Here is a 9,100-nt window from a genome sequence, read left to right as displayed (position 1 = left end):
AGCCGTTGGTTTATCCTTGCAGCAGAAAAAGGTGGTGGAATTCTGAGATGGTAAAACGATTCCCACATGGCACAGATTGAGGTGGTAGAATTCTGGACTGTTCTACCTCAGACTGCAAATGGAGAGTCATATTTTTGGGCATCCTCCCCCAAGCCAAATACACCCTGCATGTAGACAACCAGCAGCAAAACACGAAGAGGTCTGCTCTAAGCTTTCCATGAAGAACGACACGCAGTCAGTGGTCTGTTTGTCTTTCTAAAATATGACTTCCCACCTGCAGCCTGGAACGGAGCAGTTCGGAATTCTCCCACTTAAATCACACGTTGATTGGGTCAGATCATTGCAATATTTGATGGCCGCTCTCCTCCTCAATGCGTTTGCACGTCAGGGGATTTGCATAACCCTTACAAGGACTTTTCCAAAGCAAATTGGGTTACAGCCTGTAGTCCATCAGGGAGTAATAATCATTAAATGGCACTTTACCAACTTTGTCTCCTAAGAGAGGCTGTGGGTTCTAAAGATTGTTGACAACATTGAGTGCCCTTTGACATTAAGTCTTTTGGCGTCTGAGCAATCAGTCATTTGTAAGGTTAAGAAACGCAATCTGAAGCTAAACGCTGTCATCTCCGCACTACAGCTGTTGACCATGTTATGGACAAGTGTTTTGACCCATGAAGCTGGAGACAGCAGGGGGAGGTGCTGCTGGAGTCAACAGCAAAACAACACACAAATGCACCGATGCTGAAAGTCAGCCAACGCTTCCACTCAGAGCCGCAAACTTGTTGAGGCTGGGTCATTCTTGTGTCTGCCCCATTCACTTTGGAAGTCATCGGTGCAAGTTTTTAAATGTCCTTTATTTCAACAGCCTCTCCCAGTTCATTCCACCCCACAGTCCACCCAGCAGCTTTTCCCTTCCTGATTTAGAGGCCGGAAATGAGCCCAATGTGTAAAAAGTGGCAGGAGCAAAGGTCATGGGGAAAGGGAGAACCAGGCCAACTCAAGATGTGCTGGCAGCCAAGGTGGTGTGTCAAATGCTCCCCTCCTTACCACGGCCCACCCACTTCGTCCTGATTCCTGAATTGGTTAACTAAGAGGGGAATACAGCATTAAAGGAAGTGTGAAGAGGAGACTGACACACTAAAGCATCCCTGACACTCTAGTCCACCAGTCTTCTCTTCTCCATGCTTCCTCTTCTCCTCCTTTTCAAAGCTGGGGGGGGGGGCAGGCAAGTAGATGCATAGAGGCACCCCCTGCCAAACTCCTGCCTGAGATAGTCTTATGGATTCGTTGGCCCTGGAAAAAGTTCAGCACCTCTCTTTCAGACTGGGCCTTTCTGGTGGAATAGTGGGTTCTGCTATCTCGGTGTTGCTTAGACCTTCTTTTCCATCTGGGCAGGTAAAGGACTAGTAGCTGTCTATGGTTTGGTCAGGTGATGAGCAACGACAGCTGAAGTAGGAGTTATTGCTAGCCCTCTGCCTTTATATGGATGCCCAATAGAAAGAGGAGTCTCCAGCAGGGTCCACAGAAGCCAATATGCCCTAGTTCCCCCAACTTGGAGCCAAACCTGACAGTCAGAACTTCACGGACACACAGAGAGAGAAGTGTTCTCGGCGATTGCTCCTCAACTCTGGTGCTCATTCCTCATGAAAATAGACCAAAGGCTCTGCTTAGATAAAGCACAAAACCCCTTTATGTTCAAGGGTTCCAGAGGTCCAAGGAAAGGCCAAGACTGGACTTAAAATAAACGCAAGTGGATGGAAGCAGTGTGACTGCCATTCTGTTACCCAACCCAAGCCCTGGGTTGCATCAGTCGCTGCAAAAACAGAGATTTGCCAAAATGAGCTGATACTTTGCTGCTTGCGTCACAGTTTATTCCATTTGTGAAGTGTTCACATTCCTCCTCCTTTCTGAAAGACTGACTACGGGTCAAGCCTTGAGAAGCAGCTTTATGAGCCTACCAAAAATAGTACAGCGAGGACCTTTTGGCTAAAAATCAGAGTGTTTATTGTATTCTAAGCTGTTCTTATGTCTTCTTTAAAAAAAAAAAAAAGTCGTGAAATTGTGAAGCCTATATTTCTGAATCCCATTTTTATCTCCACCTCTAAAGGTTTAAGTTCTATTGACCATGGTGCTTTGGGGGGGGGGGCGTGCAGAATTGTACCCAGGCCCAGGGTTAAAAAGGGGGTACTGGGAGCAAAAGGAGGGGCCTGAAAATTTCCTGGGATCTTACATTTTCCTATTTCACTAGGGCCCGTGAGAGGAGGGTGCAGGGGGTACGTTGGACATGGACCTGGGGTTAAAAATAGGGACATGAGAGCCAAAGAAGGGGAGCCAGAAATTTCCTTGGATTTCAGAAAATGTTTGCAAGCATTGTGTGAAGACTAGCATTCACATTTTGTGAAAGCCTACATAGTTTTATAGATCATAATTCATAGAAACGATGATTCAACGATCATATGAAATTATCGAACATAGAAGGGACGGGGCCCAAAAGGAACTTTGTACCCCCTGATAAAATTTCTCTTGGGCGCCCGACAATTGACAAGACAAACTTATACCACTTACCACGAAAAGAAGTCCGTTGATGTTTGTGTTTACTCCTCTTTAGAACTTCCACAGCAAGGGCACAAAAACTTTATAAAACTGGAAAATAAAAGAGAAAAATATTTAAATTTTTTTTTTTTTAAACCAAAGCATTTAGAAAGGGAGGTGGGCTTAGGAAAAAGAACAAAGCCCTTTTATTTCTTCTCAGGATCATCGTGCATAATTTTTGCAGAAAACTCAATTACATAGCCCAGTGATTTACCAGCAAAGCTGGTCAAAAGATATTATCTAGTGCCAGTTAATGTGTGTGACTAGTTACAATATAAAATAAATCCCTGGGCAATTACTAAGAACAAAAAAAGACCCCCAAAAATAATAACAACAACCTTTCAATTGGAACAACTATTGTCGTATACATGCTCAAATGATCTCTACTTTCCCAGGCACAGTTCTGGTTTCCTGAACCCCATCCCTGGTCTAAGACCGTGGTTCCTGCCTTCCAGAAAAGACTCATAGAGGCAATTTTGGCCCCATTCTGAGGGCAACTGAGATGGTTGCCTTCAGATGGTGGTTGACATGGTGCTTAGCTCTATCTGCTCACCTGCCTCTGCTACTACTATTCCCACCTTAAAAAGCAAGAGAGAAATGGAGAGAAAGCAAGGAGGAGCGGTGGGCTACAGCAGACCTTACATGGGAGAGGTATAGAATTTGTCGATCCTTGCAGGATGGCTTGCGACGAAAATGGACTCCTTATATTGCACAATAAACACATGGGGATATTGTACAATTATCCCCTGGGGGCTGGGGATAAGAATAGGCCCTCAGTCTGGCTGTACTTGTCGTAAGAGGCGACTAAACAGCCACCGGGTAGATGGGACTCGTCAGCCTGGGAAGGCAGCTCATCTGAAAGAAGGAAAACTCTGATCCCAAACCTCCACTGCCTTGTGGCTACATCCAGTTATGGAAAAGGCTTCAGGAGTCAACCTCCGGCTCAAAATCCGGAGCCGGAGTCCCCGAGGCAGTTCATGGCTGAACACAGTCATGTTCTGGCAACTCCTGCGATGCCGCTGGAACCAACCGTATTGGCTTCTGTCTTTCCATTGGACCATTTCAGTGACATGGAGAGGGGGGATTTGCTGCATGGGAAACAGTCTATCCCCCATATCTACTTTACCCAGGCTTCGCGCATTGGAGAGGACACTGTTCCAGAACCACCATTCAAGCACGATACCATAGTCTTCCGAGACTGAAGGATGCCTGTGCTGGTGCTGGAAGCACATGCTATTGGGGCTTCTCAAGTCTCTTGAAGTATTCAGTGACCTAGAGCAGTTCCCCCTAATTGTGACCAACGACATCACCTTAACAAAAAATGACACAGTCCGGGTGGTGATCAAGATTAATACCCCCAAAGAGATGATTGCTGCAAGAGTAGGCATACTGAGACCATGTGACCATCTCAAAAGGAACACCAAGCAGAGATCAGATTCAAGGCCTTGGACCCACAGTGCACGCAGCTAAAATTTCCCAGGCCAAAACAAAGAATAAGGTTTCCAAATACCTAACCATACCATCTCCTTGGAATGTTAAATAAACACGATATATTTTGACCTGGAGCAATTTTGAGCATTAACGACAGATCAGGTTTTTTGGTCTGTTTTCTTGGAATGCTTATCATCTCCTATTTCCACCAATGCAACAGCTTCATGGAACATAATACAGTAGTTATAACAGAATTTATTATGACAAATGTTAACAGAGGGAACGACGCAGTCAAGGTATTTTAAGTTCTATTGATCTAGTGATGTCACTAGGGTTGGCGTCACCAGGTAGGGGAGGCTAGCGCGTTACACCTCTCATGCCACTATGTTGACAACAGCTCTTAAGTCAAGGAGACCTAAAACCCCCAGAATTACTTTCAGTAGTCACCTGGAGATTCAAGACAATTCCTGGAGATCCCAGGCCAATCCCGAAGGGTTGACCACCTCACTCCAACCAGATCCCCTAACCTAGCAACCTTTGGCTGCAATCCTAACCACACTTTCCTGAGAGTAAGCCCCATTGAACAAAATAGGATTTACTTCTGAGTAGACCTGGTTAGGCTTGTGCCCTCTGTTACGCATCTTCGTTGCACTAAAATTGAGCGTCTGTGAAGTTGGAACAGATCAAAGAAAATATTTCTTTACCCAGGTTATAATTAGTCTGTGGAATTCCTCGCCACAGGATGTGGTGATGACATCTGGCCTAGATGCCTTTAAAAGGGGATTGGACAGATTTCTGGAGGAAAAGTCCATCACAGGTCAGAAGCCATGATGAGTATGTGCAACCTCCTGATTTTAGAAGCAGACTACCTAAGAATGCCAGATACAAGGGAGGGCACCAGGATGCAGGTTTCTTGTGGTCTTGTGTTCTCCCTGAGACATCTGGTTGGCCACTGTGAGACACAGGAAGCTGGACTAGATGGGCCTTTGGCCTGATCCAAGGGGGCTCTTCTTATGTTCTTATCTTTTCTGTTGAAATCAACTGCTTTGACTTTTCGTGCATGTGTTGTAGGTGGTTGCCCTTATCAAGATCTAAAACACTCTCAAAAGATCTAAAACACTCTCTTGCTCCCAGGTGCGTTTGCTTTGGGGGGAAAAAACAAATTGCCAAGTGTCTCTCAACCATGATTGGTTCCGGGAATTTTAATTCCTAGGGGGACACAATACTGCTGATTCTTACAGTATCATCCACATGCACACACCAGCACTCGAAGCAAAGAACTTTCTGAAAACAGATGAGTTTTTCCCGAAGCACTCACTAGAAAAACTTGTCGATGCTAAGCTAATTCTGAATTTAGTCACAGAGATCTTGTTCATCTCTACCTTCATATGCAACCACACTGTGTCCCAATCATCCTGTGATGTTAGGGTCTGAGGGCACGTATCTCTTGGCCTTTACAGTTCAGTCACCAAAAGTAGCAAAATGTTCCACGATGACGACGACAACCCTGGATCATGCCACCAATCTTAGCACAGAACGGATCCTAGACTGGTGGTTGTTGACAAATATGTTAGCCAAAAGGTTTAACTAGCATGGGGAAGTTCCATAGCTCTTTTTGCACATTGAGTGCCCCAGATTTGAAGGCCTAGTATCTACAGGTTAAAGAACCAGAGATCTGGGAAAGGCTTCTGCCTGAATCCTTGGAGATCTGTTGTCAGGTAGAGTAGGTGTGATTGAGAGACTAAGATAAACAAACCAAATGCAGCCCAAAAGTTAATGCTGTCCTTCCCCACTGCCACTTTCTCATAAACCTTCCCTCCCCCCCGTTGCTCTAAATGCTCCCCTTCTCTACCAGTTCCAAGTCAGCAGCACACAAAGACCACTGCTATGTAGCCCTCAGCACACTGCGTTTGAAAGAGGAGCACGACGGAGCAGAAGAGAACCTGTGGAGTGGAAGAGAGAAAAGAGACTGCCACTCTAGGCCACCACTCGCCTCTCCTTCCTCTTTGTTCTCTTTTTCTTTTTCAAATCCAGGAAGCACGGGAGAAGCAGAACGAATTGAGGTAAAGGATTGTGGAGGACCCTGTCAATCTAATGCCTGGGGCAAGGACCCCAGTGTCCACCTTACGGATGGGCTGGTCCCATGATGGGCCTATGCTCTCACCCAGTATAAAACAGCTTCATATGCTCAAACACATGTGGAGCCTGTATCCCCAAAATCCACATGTGGAGCCTGTATATTTGCAGATCTGGCTCAACTTGGGTCCTTTGGACCCACATTGAGCCAAACTCGGTCCCCCCTGAACCCTCCAAAGGCGACCAGAGCTGTCCTCCAGTTGCCTCCAGAGGGCTTTCTGAAGACTGCAGAGGCCACATGCATCTGCCCATGGCCTCTGTGGACTTCAGAAAGTCTCCAGAGACTGGAGTACAGCTCTGGTTGCCTTTAGAGGCTATAAAGGGGCAGAAAGCACCGATTTCGGTATTCACGGTTTTCAGTATCCGCAGGGGGTCCAAGAATGGATCCCTCACAGGTACCGAGGCCCGACCTGTATATTACCCAGCAGGAAAGAAAATTAGATTTATCTGAAATTTATGTTTGAATTTTCTGTATTCTCTGGCTTTTAGGAGGACCAAGTTGGATTTCGGCCCCCTTTCCTTAACCCTCCTCTGAAAAACCGGCTCACACCAAACCCTTTCTGTGAAGAACATCATCAAAAGCTGCACCGCAAAAGATCATTTATAGATCTAACAACCTTTAAACCCCCAAAGAACGGGGGGAAAGGAAGCCGTAATGCTCTCTGAAGAGCTCTTTGGTGAAACAAGGAGAATTACGAGCAGCAGGAGAAACACCAGTAATTAAGACAACAGTATATCTATATCTTGCAGCTGACAGAATGAAGCTTCAAGTTAGCTTTGGGCAAGGTGTTGGGGGAGGAAAAGAAAGATGCACAACAGTACTGTTAAAAAGAAAAGAAAAATAGCTCCAGAAAATGAGTATAAAAGACAAAGTCCAGAAGACAGAATATTGTCTTCAGAGGGCAGATATTTGCAGATTTTCCCACCCTTTTAAAAGTGTCTGGTCATCATAGTAGTTACATAAAGTGACCATTCTGGAAAATCAGCTTGTGCATACCTCTTAATTGCCCTTAAAGCACCAACTGAAGATGATCTGGCAGGAAGAAACTAGACCAGTGTTTCCCAAACTGTGGGTTGTGAACCAATTTTTGGTGGCTCACAAAACGTTTTGGAATTTTTTTTTTTTAAAAAAAAACCTTGCAAGAAGCTGCTCTCATGACTCAGACGCTAACCTGTGGTATGAGGCAATCTTCATAACCCCAAATTAAAATGCCACATATTCTAATTTCCTCTAGTAATTGGCATGTTGTAGATCAAATGCTTGTTTTAATTGCACTTTTTTTTTGTATTCTTTTATTTATTGTCAAAGCCGTCTTGGGTCCCTTTGGGGAGAAAGGTGGGATATAAACGTAGTAAAAAAATAAAATAAATAAATAAAGTTTATTTAGGGCAGAAGGCCTGGCTCAGTTGGTAGAGCTGCCGCCTTGTATGCCTGAAGATCTGAGGCTGCCAGTTCGAAACAAGCGGAAGTAACCGAGAACTGAGGACACGCTGATATACTGATGAGCTGACCCTGGGTGGCAGAGAGGAGTTGCCGTCAAGTGGAGTGTGGGAGGCGAAGGGCCAGAGAGAGGCCAGACTGGGAAGGAATCCAGCTGGAAGGAGGAGTTCTATGGAAGACGAGAACTATTCAATTGTAAAAATCCCTACGGGGGTTTAGAACAGCCTGCCTATGTAAACCACCTTGGATTAAAGTCTGAGGAGAAATCTGACGACCAAAGAAAGGCGGTATATAAATACCTGTATAAATAAATAATTAAATATAAAGTGTGAGCCCAGTATCAGCATTTTGTCTGGTCTGGATTACCATAACTGAACCATCTTGCTCTCCAGACTTCTGGATATCTTGAAATGACTGCAAAGATTAGGGGAACCAGTCCTTGAATGCCATTTCTAGGGAGAGTCTAGCAAGTGTCTACACACACATACTAAGTGCACAGTCTCTAGCAGCCTCAGGAGCACAGGATCCTATTATTATTAATAATTTATTCATTATTCTTAATAAAAATTATTTCTTTCTAAATTTTTGTGCCTAGTAAAGCTATGTGGGTCGCAATAGATTGTCATTTTTTAAAAATGGGTCCTGGTACTAAAAAGTTTGGAAACTACTGAAGTAGTCAATTAGGGCTGGCCAAGAGTTCCTGGCACCTTCAGCAATGCCATGGGAGTTTGGGTGAATGTCATAATAGGGCCATTGGGGATGTGAGCCCCCCCTTCACCGGCAGTGCGGTGTTCCCTGTCAATTGTCCAAAAACTGATGGCATACCTTGACAATTTTAGTGCCTTCTCAGTATGCCATGAGATGTTGTTGGCAACCTTCAGTCTCGAAAGACTATGGTATCACGCTCCGAATGGTGGTTCTGGAACAGCGTCTAGTGTGGCTGAAAAGGCCAATCCGGGAGTGACAATCCCTTCCACATTGGGAGCAAGTGCAGTCTGTCCCTGGTCTGTCTCCCTGGCTATGGGCCTTCCTTCTTTGCCTCTTGGCCTCAGACTGTTGGCCAAGTGTCTCTTCAAACTGGGAAAGGCCATGCTGCACAGCCTGCCTCCAAGCGGGCCACTCAGAGGCCAGGGTTTCCCACCTGTTGAGGTCCACTCCTAAGGCCTTCAGATCCCTCTTGCAGATGTCCTTGTATCGCAGCTGTGGTCTACCTGTAGGGCGCTTTCCTTGCACGAGTTCTCCATAGAGGAGATCCTTTGGGATCCGGCCATCATCCATTCTCACAACATGACCGAGCCAACGCAGGCGTCTCTGTTTCAGCAGTGCATACATGCTAGGGATTCCAGCTTGTTCCAGGACTGTGTTGTTTGGAACTTTGTCCTGCCAGGTGATGCCGAGGATGCGTCGGAGGCAGCGCATGTGGAAAGTGTTCAGTTTCCTTTCCTGTTGTGAGCGAAGAGTCCATGACTCGCTGCAGTACAGAAGTGTACTCAGGACGCA

This window comes from Tiliqua scincoides, chromosome 12, assembly GCF_035046505.1.
Source record: "Tiliqua scincoides isolate rTilSci1 chromosome 12, rTilSci1.hap2, whole genome shotgun sequence".
NCBI lineage: Eukaryota > Metazoa > Chordata > Lepidosauria > Squamata > Scincidae > Tiliqua > Tiliqua scincoides.
This window is presented reverse-complemented; position numbering follows the sequence as displayed.